This window comes from Mauremys reevesii, linkage group 16 (genome assembly GCF_016161935.1).
Source record: "Mauremys reevesii isolate NIE-2019 linkage group 16, ASM1616193v1, whole genome shotgun sequence".
Classification (NCBI taxonomy): domain Eukaryota; kingdom Metazoa; phylum Chordata; order Testudines; family Geoemydidae; genus Mauremys; species Mauremys reevesii.
The window spans coordinates 36,036,278-36,047,464 of NC_052638.1; the positions used below are offsets into that span (position 1 = coordinate 36,036,278).

The 11,187-nt window shown below is 39.7% G+C and overlaps 1 long non-coding RNA gene across 1 annotated transcript; it reads left to right on the forward strand.

The window, feature by feature from the left end:
* The first annotated feature begins 763 nt into the window (after positions 1-763).
* On the forward strand, positions 764-10,823 carry LOC120384629. The gene is made up of 3 exons (XR_005588984.1): positions 764-871; positions 8,436-8,486; positions 10,695-10,823. It is a non-coding gene; the product is annotated as an uncharacterized LOC120384629 (long non-coding RNA).
* Positions 10,824-11,187: the final 364 nt, after the last annotated feature.

Genomic DNA, 11,187 nt, shown 5'->3' on the forward strand with positions numbered 1-11,187 from the left:
TCCTTTAAATTTACTTCTTCCTGAAGCCCTATAAATTCTTCTACAGAGAAGAGTTAAAATAGATAGATTGAAAAAATGAAATCCAAACAAAAATTGTGAAACAAATAAGACACAACAACAAGATCACACCGAATCACTCCATTTCCCCCCATCTTTCCATTTAAAATGTAAACTTTTGGGGCAAGGACTTTAACTTCTGATGTATATGTTGCATCTAGTAAACAGCTGCTGCTATACAAATCTTATGCTCTTGACTCAGGCTGAAATTACATCAACTTCAGTGGGAGATTTATATGAGAGAAGATAGCAGGAGTGGATCTTATGTACAGAGAGTTTCTACAAAGTTATTGGGAATGCATGATCCGAGTGATTTTTTTTCTGGGTTCTATTTATGGGCCCACTTTTGCAAACACTTATCAATGGGACTACATACAGTAGTGAACATTATGCTCAGGAATATATATTTTCAGGATCATGTGCTATGATTTAATTTTTTCTGAAGTAACTCTTGGTTCTGAACATTCCATGCAAAGATAAACTGCATATCAAAAACCAACTTCTAACTATAAATCAACGACTAATCAATTAGATCACTGAGGAGTTCAAAAATCTTTAAAATACAGGATTTAAATCTTCACAGGTAAAATGATGTGGATTAATATTTGACATTTCCTGTTGCCCTCTTGATCTTACGTATAAGGGCATGTCTGAATTCTCTCCTGACCTAGTTCCTAGGACATTTGCTATATATGATTTTTTTTCCAGGTCCATTAGAGCTTTATCTGCTGGAAGAAGACTGAGGATATGATCAACTGTCTCCTGCTACTTGGGACAAAGCATCAATTTACTTGGCCAGGCTACAGACCCTCTTGTAAGTTTCATGCTAACAGGGATCTCATTTGCATACCTTTCTGTGCATTATATTTGGATTATATACGCTGAAATACATACAATTATGTTTCTTTAAATTGTTAATTGGAACACTTGCTCCAAGACAAAGAATGAGTGTCATGTATTTTGCCATTTCTCCAACTGAGTCTTGAGCTGCTAGCCTGGAGCTTCCTTTCCATGAATATATGTGCACTAACTCTTCAGCATGATGGAATAAGACTAGAGCCCATCACGAGACATGCTGTGTCTAGTGCTTCTGGATTATGAATGGAGCTGACCTGGGTTTAAGTTATAGATTGAATCCTGCATCACCCTTTTTGTTTGGGTGAAAAAGGTTTTAATCTAAAACATGAACAGTATTTCTGTAACACGGTGATTCCGAACTGTTTGTCTTATTTTACAACACACTGGTCAGGAGATCCCTCCTGTAACATTGTGGCATGAGGGATTTAACCATGTCACTGAATTCCAATGTGAGTATTTGGAGGGGGCTCCAGCTAAGTCTTTTCACTCTCACTCCCCCCTTCTTTTAGTGGTGTCCTGGGGCACACAAAGGGTTAATGATTCAGAGCAAGGGCTAGGGGGAAAACATCCCTCTGTTAATTGGGGATGAGGGCCAGCTGGAGATCATTATAAATTTCTAGAGGCTGTGGCCCTCTGTAAAGCACAGAGATCTGGGGATGAGGGTTGAGTCACAAGAAATTTAGGCTGCTCTCAGTGATGATAGATAGGAAAGAGGAGAAGGTTTCTATCCATACAGAGCTCAAGCTACAGGGAAATTAGAGATGGTGTTCCCTGTTAATCCAAAGGGTTCTAACCAGCTGCTCCTAGAGTGTTCATTAGTATAAGGATTTCATTTGTTCTTACTGTATGTTGGAGGAACATACTGGGCACAGGATCTTTAAAAAGCATCAAATTGCTGCTGTGATATAATGGGCTGCCACAGGACTGTTACTTTCATAATGGATAGTTAGGGCTTGGTTGTGTCTGGAAGGAGGGGCAGGCACAAGGAGTGCTCCCTAGCACGCACATGGCTTAGGGGACTTGGGAAAGCCATGTCCTTGCATGGGAGAGCGAGGGCTCTGGAAAGCTAGTGCCTACCACAGCACAAAGGGCGTGGCAATGACAGCCCTGCCTCATCTGTGACAAAGTGACTGCACTCCATAGAGCCCCAGGAGGCAAATTTGCCTGAGGATTTCTGCTAGAGAAGAACAACTGCCTCTTCCTTGCAGCCCTATGGCTGAAGAGCCCACACTGACCCCTTAAGGTTCTGCTGGGACTGTTAAACTTGTTTATATCCCTGCCCCTCCGATAAACCAGACTGAAATGTACTATCAGCTTTTCAAAGTCTCCACTGTCAGGCCAAACGACCCAATGCAGCTTTTAATGGGTTTGTGGTTCTCCACGCTTCAGAGCAGCTTGAAGGAAGGGGCAGCCTTGTAAGACTAGAACCTGACGATCGGCGCCTGTAGTTAGGAATGAAAGCAACAGTCTATCCATCCTAGATACAAGTTACTCATTACACGAGTACCTGTTAGTTTGGCATGTGACTGTTTTGTGGGTTCATTCTTCTGGCTATTGTGGGACTACAGTGAGCAGGGTGCTGTGGATTGCTCAGAGAAAAGGCGCTTAGAAGGGTAACTTATGGAGACAAGTATACAAACAAGCCTGTAGGTGATGCAGAGGACAGATGGTATAAAGGGGTTATGTTTCTAACACAAAAGGGGCAAAGAGAAGCTGAGGAAGGAATCGGAGGAACTCAAAGGAGCTGTCTTCATGCAGTATGGGGAATAAACTTCCAAGTACAGGAAGAGCAAGTTTATCCAGCATTGAAAAGGGGCTTGACAAGTCCTTACTTTGTATCTAACGTTAACTGAATATTACAGACGTATGTAAATGCAATTCATATACGAGCGGACAGGAATATGAGGGTGGTGGGAAAGACAGAGAAGGATCCCCAGGTTTCCTTAGATCACCACAGCATTCGGCGTTGTCACGTATCACCCTGCCTCATGCAAGTTGTCCATGTAATAAATGGTCATTCTATTCAGAAAAATGAAAGGAAATACATTTATTTTACTTTACATTTCATCTTGATTCAATATGAACCAATCAAAGCTCTAAATTCCACCTTTCCTAGAGAGCTGTTCATGCCAGTAACATCCCTCTTCTAGGGGAGGGTTATCTGTTCTATAATCCCTCCCCGTGTAGCACCCATGGCACTAGGTGGCCCTAAAGCAGCAGTAGCAGGGTCTACAAGAGGGCAACCGGGCTTTTTTAAGCATCGCAGGAAATACAGTGGGGGCTTAAGGGAAGCTGGTTTCAAAAGTGCTTCCCCACCTGAGATTTTGGTGGAGAGTCTCCACTATCAGGGTAGCGGAGATGCTTCGGTGTCACTGAAATACAGAGAGTAGGGAAGAAAAAGGAGAGGATTAGTCCCATTGAACTGTGTTTGCCTAACAGGAGCCCTAGATGTCAATTATAATTGTGCCTTTCATATGGGGCTGGAATAAAATATTTCATGGTCAGAATATTGCATACTGCCTGCTATAGGGTTTCTTACACCTGAAGCATCTGTCAGATCCAGTCTGGTAATTCATACGCTACAGAGAATAAGAACACCTCTTGCAATCCCCAGTTAGGAAACAGTGCTACAGCATAAGAGTATTTTCCTTCACGGTATTCCCACTTAGTATTATTATTTGCATTGCAGTAGAACCTTGAGACCCCAACTGAACTGAGGGTACTGTTGTGCTAGGCATTGTATCTCTGAGTGCTTTACAAAGGAGGTACCATTCTCCTCATTTTAAAAGATGGGGAAACTGAGGCTCAGTGAGGGTGGAATTGACTCACCCAGAAGACCAGTGGCACAGCTGGGAATAGAATCTAAGTCTCTCGAGTCTTCTAGTGCACTCTCCACTAGGCCACACTGCCTCCCCATTCCATCAGGCAAACACAGTTCAGTGGGACATCTCACATACATATGTGTTAGCAGGATCAGGCCCTGGGTTAATTCTTCTCTCTGCTTTTCCCTTGATATACGAATTCAGTTCCTTTAATATATTAGGAACAGTATCCTCCGCCACTAATTAAAACACATCCACAAAAGAATCCGTGCTTGAATATCACTGAAATTAAATACAGTCTTGTGTTTTCATTAACTAAATGAATATTGTGAGGTCTCTGATTACAAAGACCAGGCAGTGGGTACACTTGGAAACTCCTGTTAAACTCTTAGACAGTCTTGGTGATCTGCGTTCCAGTGAGAGCCTGGAAGGAGCCACTTAGCTAAGAAGCTATCTTGAAAAAGAAAAGCTCCCAAACCTAGTAGAAGCTTGATTATTCAACAGAGAAATCGCTTAGGAAAAATGAATGCTTCTGTGGGCTCATTTTGTTTCCAGAGACTTGCTTTGCTGATTGCTCTCGCTCTCTGAATAAAATGAAAGAATCACATAAATAAATATTGGCAACCCCCAAAGCTGCTTTTTTATCCAGCGCCTAGCAAGTAAACAACTGTGATTATGCCAGCTTTTCCAAATGATCAGGCTCTAGAAGAGCTTGTTCAACAGCTCCCTGGAGCTCTAATTAAAATATATCCTTTCCTGACCCAGGCAAACTAGAATATAGCAAGCACACAGCCGGTTTCTAATGGACAGCTGCAGGTACTGACTGACATTCCCACCTCTCACTTCTACCTATCCATATATATCCCCCTTAACCTAGCCTCTCCCCTCTCCCTCTGGAGACAGTAACATCAGAACTAGCATAGAACAATGGTTCCGTTGTAATTGGCTTCTTGTACAAGGACAAGATTTCTTGTATGTTCTTCTACCACCATATGATGACACTGCCCATCCTTGCATCCCACATGGGGCCACCACAATACAAATCTAATATGGGATTTGAATGTCCTATTAAGATCCCTGCCTTTCAAAAACTGGGACCAGGGTCCCTACAAGCAGATGGCCTTTAAATTATTGCCCTTTCAGAGAATGGGTAGTATATGCTTCAGGAGGTTGTGGGGGAAAGGTGCTTGCAATGGCAGAGTGCAGTTAAGGATGGAAATATACAGGGGTCTAAATTTGACTTCCATGCATTTCTGGGGCCTGCAGTTAATGACAACAAAAACGTTGAAGGGTAAGGTGTCACGGTCAAGCCGATCTGGTGGATTGCTCTTTCCACCGTTCTTATGTGCTGGTGGTAAAAAGGGTGAATAATCTTTTTCTGTCTCTCTTTATAATACTCTGTTTTACACCTCTGAATAACACAATAGGCTTAATGCAGCCTGCTGAATGACAGGGACGGAAGAGAGATTGCTGCAGCAGAAAGAAGAACATTTAGGCCCAGACCCCTAGAGATATTTAGATGCCTACCCTCCATTAATACCTTTGAGAATCTGGGCCTTAAAGTGTTCTCCTCAACTGGTGTAAACTGGGAATGGTGCATTGATTTCAATAAAGCTGTGCTGATTTACACCAGCTGAGGATCTGGCTCTGATGCTCCATCTTTTGGCATCCTGCAGGCAGCATGAAACTATCTACCTTAAATCAGTCCCTTCTAGGACCAGTGTTTTCCTTCTAAAACAGAGTAGAATTCTGTTTCTCATTTCACTTTTACTGATTATTGAAGAGACTCCTATTTGAAAAGTAGTTTCTCCCCTTCAGTAAGGACCTATCTGTTCCTTCTACAACATTGCTTCAGTGGAACTAGGTCTCTTTATATCAGCTTAGAATCTAGCCCATTGAAAAATATAGTTCTTTGCACCATATTGTTTATCTGCTGTGTTCCAGTAACGAAGATACTTCAAGAAAGAAGTAATTTGCAAGTGAAATTTGTAATTAGAAAATCTTAATACATTTGCTTATCAGTCAGTCCTCCTGCCTGATGATTAACGGAAACAAAAGGCTCACCATATGTTTTATCGGCTTTTTCCGTTCATTAATGGAGTCAAGTAATCTTCAGTGTTTATTGCACTGTATCCATAAGTTTAGGATTGGGGAAAAATATCCTTTATTGAGCTAGCACGTCTTCTGGAAAACAGGCATTTCCTCATACGGTTCCATTTGCAAGCAAGCAGAAAAATGAACTCTGGAGACACAGAATTTAGAATTTATCTGTTCTAATCCTTGTCCATCTTTGTGGGTGAAAGGGACAGAAACATTAGGCTGACTAAAAGACAAGTTATGAAAAGCTCAGCAAAGTTTTTGTTATAATAAAAGTTCATGTTGTTTGTGATAATATGATGCCAGTAATTAGTGTGATCTGAAAAGTTATTGTACTGGCATGGAGATACCATTAGGACACATTCTCCACTGTCTTACAGCTTGTGTCATCATTTTCAACTGTGCAAGGTGGGTATAAAATGCAACTACTCTAATCTGGAAACACTTTACTTCCACTTTGCACTGCTGTAAGTGGCACGAGGCAATGGAGAATCAGGACCCACTTATGGACTAGAAATAGATAGATATTGAAACCTTTCAGGTATATATGAGTCACTTTAACTTTAAGGAGAAAAAAAATACTTCAGACCTAATTTGTTCTTATTAATAAAAGTCACAGTCTGATGACAGCTAGTGTTGGTAAATGGTCATGGAAACGCTCAAGATAACAACCACTGATTTGTGCCTAACAGTAGCTGGTACATAGCTGAACACTAGAACTACTGAGCAAGAATATTTGGAAGATGTTACTTTATTGCCTATATATACAGAACTCTGGCCAACTACGTTGAGTACTAAAGCAGTGATACTCAGACCTCTGTGATTCAGAAGCCAAACTACAGATCAACATTACCCAAAAGAGCCACAGTAGTATGAATTCATTGTTTCATTTACTATTTGTGTATATATAATTCTCCCAGCAATATGACTGACCAAGTATTCTACAATTGGTTAATTACATAGTAAAAGCATCCTGATTGGTTAATAACTTAACTTGGTTAATAATTAAATCACAGTGTTTTAATATCATGTGCTACAAAGAGCTTCAGGAGACACATTAAAGAGCCACATGTGGCTCCTAAGCCTCAGTCTGAGTATCACTGCACTAAAGTCTTTTTTTTTTCAAGTCAAATTGCCATGTATGAAGCAGTGGACCTCGTATTAAAGATTTAAAAGTTCAAGTACCAATAGGTGCTATCTGCTTGGTTACATTTTATTACATAGTTATGGAATTTATTAATGGTCTTAGATCAGATTATAACTTTCTAAAAAAGTATCCAAAGGGTCTGTTCCAACCTATTGGACACATGCATTTCCTTACTGTAGACCATTTGGTTTTGTCATAGGTGAACAAATCAAGAAAAAATAAAATCCAGCCTGACAATTCAGCCTGTCTCCAACCTGACCCCCAACTCTACTTTAAAGTTTGGCTAAGATGCTTCATAGGCTTCCCTCCCATGATGCTAATGTTCCAGGTCCCAGTTACTGCACCAATCTCTTGGTCCCTGGTGTCCGTCCGAATGGAAATTTCATTCATAAAAGAGGAAGCCCCAGAATGCCCTGTATGTGAGAGATTTCTCATGTAGACCAGGCATTGGAACTGAGCAGAGAGACTGCAACAGCTGCTGGGCACAAACTCACCTTGAGAACCAAAGGTAGAACAAGTTGCTGGGAGTTGGGGTCAATTGGGAGTAGAATATTAACAGTTGCAAAGGGGGGAGGAGTTAATCACAGAAAAAGGAACCACAAAAGTTCAGATACTTTTGGGGAGTCATCCCAACATTTCCGGGCTTATGTTAGCTACCTAGAATCTCTGTTCACTTAGATGTTGAGTATGAATTTTTGCTAGTTATTGTCTCAGCCACAATTCCTCCTCCAAAAGGCCACTAGATCTCATTCATTTTTCACCAAGTCACACTGAAGTGGCCATGGGAGATAGCAGTACATGTATAAAGGATCCTGTACAATGGCCAGCTGGAAGAAGGTTGTATTTTCATAGCGACTCTGCATTAACGAAGAGACCTAAATAAAACTTTTCATACAACACCAGAGTGACAGAATCTAGAGAAATCTGTTTCCTCATAGACACCTTCCTAAATGCATATGCATTTTCCGAATCCATGGATGATGTCTTATGAGTGGGGCTTGGTCAAGTGTTGCAAACAGCCATTCAAAATTTGAGTGAATATTTTTGTTTGATAATGTTTGTACATCTTAAAAATCACTATTTATGAAAAATACATTTGTTTGCAAGAACAGTTAGGGAAGCATAGTTCTTCCTACCAATACCCCTCTCTGCTTACATACACGGGTGCCTATGAACAAACAAGTCAGTTCACAAATCCTTGTTCTTCATTCTTTGTTCTGCTCATTAAAAAGTTTCAGCCACCCAGAAAAAAAAATGCTATGTAATTTAGGAGACCAATCCTAACACTGCAAAAAATGAATAGAACAAATGAACAGCACTCATAAGCTGAAAATTTTGTCCACTATGTGGTAAACTCTTACATACAATGACATAGTAGAAATCAAGATAGATAAATGTTACCTGCCCAGAAACAAAGAATACTATTTTACCTTGTTTTTGTGCTTTGCTTACAGGGAAAACCTGCTTGAATCTCCCAAAAGAGAGGCCAGGAAAGATATCAGTGTGTATGTTAAAAATGTTCAATGTTATTCATATATTATTTGACTTAATAGGTCTTTTCCATCTGTAACTTCTGTGATTCTGGTATTAGGCTTGTGCAATAATCTTCCAAGGGAAATAGTGGAAGCTCTATCATTTGAGATATTTGAAACTAGATTGGACAGAACAGTAGCTTACATACAATACAGAACAATCCGGCATCGACAGGGAGCTGGGCTGAATTATCTGGCCTTTCACCTTCTATGACTGATTAGAAAATGAATATTACACAGTAAATCTTCACACTTTGTTTTATTTTAATGAGTGATTAAGAAAAATCACTAGTGTTAGGAGACTGAAACTTTCTGTCAGTCTATTAGAGAACTTGTTTTCATTTTCATTTCCATGAATATTGCTATGTCTTCATCTGTATTTAAAGGTTAGTATCAAGCTTTAAAATAATTTACTGCATAATAATCACAATTCATTATGCACAATTCATTATGAATAAGATTTAGTTGAGGGTGCTTAGTCAGTTTTATTCAGCAGAAATGTATAATTCTCCCTTCATTAATAAAGTTTGAAATAACAATACTGAGTGCACCTAAATTGCTTTGCTTTGCTGTCTGATTCATGATTAAAATATGCAGTATATTCAGGAGTAAATTGTAACAGAATTCATCAGACTATCACACTAATCCCACTGATGAATTTATCTGAGTTATATTAAACCCTGTATCCTTAATTATATATGAATGCTAGTGTGTGGGATACAAACCTCAGGCTGTACAATGAAGAGAGCTGTTAAGCTGTAGCAGATTCCACCATACTCAACAACAGACTAAGCTAACAAAATCCTCCACCAGTGAAGCCTGTGGGAGTTTTGCCAATGATGTTTTATGCTAATAACAATACATACAATAAAATAAATATAAAAATCATAATGCCCAGCTCTTATATAGAACTTTTCATCAATAGCTTGCAAAGTGATTTACAGAGATCAGTCTCATTAGCCCCATTTTATAGATGGAGAAACTGAGGCACAGAGGTGATGCACTCTATCCACTAGGCAACACTGCTCTATGTGCATTTAATTTCAGGTGGAAAAATATTTTTATAATAAAATTCAAAACACTTTTATTTATTTATTTAGTTATGAGACCATTTATATGCAAGTTCTCTAAGCAGGGCCCATAGCAGAATGGGGTTCCCTTTTTCCAAATGAAAATGGATGTTTTCAAGAAAAAGAGGCTGGTTGCCAAGATAAAATGGTCTTTTCACTGGAAACGTGGAAATTTATATTTTTGATGCACATATAAGTGCACACTGAAATTCGAAGTGCAAACCCACACCGGCAAACATTCCCCTGCAAATTTTTTAAAGGAAAATAAAATTGTGACTTCCAAACAGCTATAATTTGTATTAGCACCAAGAGAATGAAGCACTGGTCTGGTGAGTTTTCTGATGCAGCTGCTATGAAATAGAAAAATAAGATCCTTTTGATCTGACCTGAAACCAGTACAATAGTGTGTGGGCTTTGTTCAGGGAATCCAAATCCAAACTCCAGTAAAGTTCAAAAGCAGGTGAGGGTCTATGATCCTTCTTTTGATCCATCTCTAATTAATATCTTGAGGGATCCTTCAGATTGTGTCAATTTCTCGCTGCAGCCCCTACATTGTACTCTACAGCTGCCTCCAACCATTTCGCTGCTTCTTTCAGCAGTTGCTGAAGCAGGAGGGGAGCTAGACTTGTCTGTGTGGTATTGCCCTCCATGTGTGGAATCAATAGCTGGCTTGCTATGAGGTCTCTTCCAGTCTCCCCAAACATGGAAGCATGAGCAGGAGTTGGAAGGGGAACCCTGTGACCCAGCTATGACCAGCAGCAGGTTGACCTCAGGGACAGAGATAGGGCCTGTGCTTTTAAAGGAATGTGTTGCTATCAGTAAGAGTTAAAATCATGGTCCCTACCTTGATAATAGACTGTGTTTCTCAATGCTGCTGATTGCTGTTTCTGAGGTTTAGATGAGGGGGAAAAAACAGACCTGAAACTAAGAGCAGCTGAACGTCAGGCACCTCAACTATTCTTTTAATTAAGTCTGGTTATGAAATGATATGTACTTGGCAGCAACAACATCCGTTAATTGTAACTGCTTGTACTGAATTCATTACTAGATTGAATTACACAGGCACTAAATGTTCCTTTCAACACATTTTTTTTTCTTTCTAATAACATAGTGAATCATGAAGGACAATTTCAATGGAAGCCAGTGCAGCCCAGACCAAGCTATAGGATGAGAGCAATTAGAGATAGAAATGTATCTTAAGGCCCTAAGTCGGCAAGCATGGAAACACACGCTTCAGCAGAATCATGTGAGTAATCCCCACTTCCATTCAACAGGTGTATACTTCATTGACTTCAGTAGGACTTAAACATGTGCTTAAGTGATGGATCAAGGCTTAGCTCATTGGGACCTTTGACTGAGCATGATATAGCCCCTTGACAAAGGACGCATCAGAAATTAAACTGATACGATACTTGCCATCAACAAAAAGACAATGCACTTCTCCGGTTATTTAATTTTTTTAGAACAATTTTGCTGGGCTTATTATGCATTTAATCATGTTGAAATAATTCTTCAACCAATAAAAACTACTAATTTAAGAAAGAAAATCAGTGGCATTGCCTAATTATATATGTTTCCAGAGAGTACCAATGCTTTAATGTAAA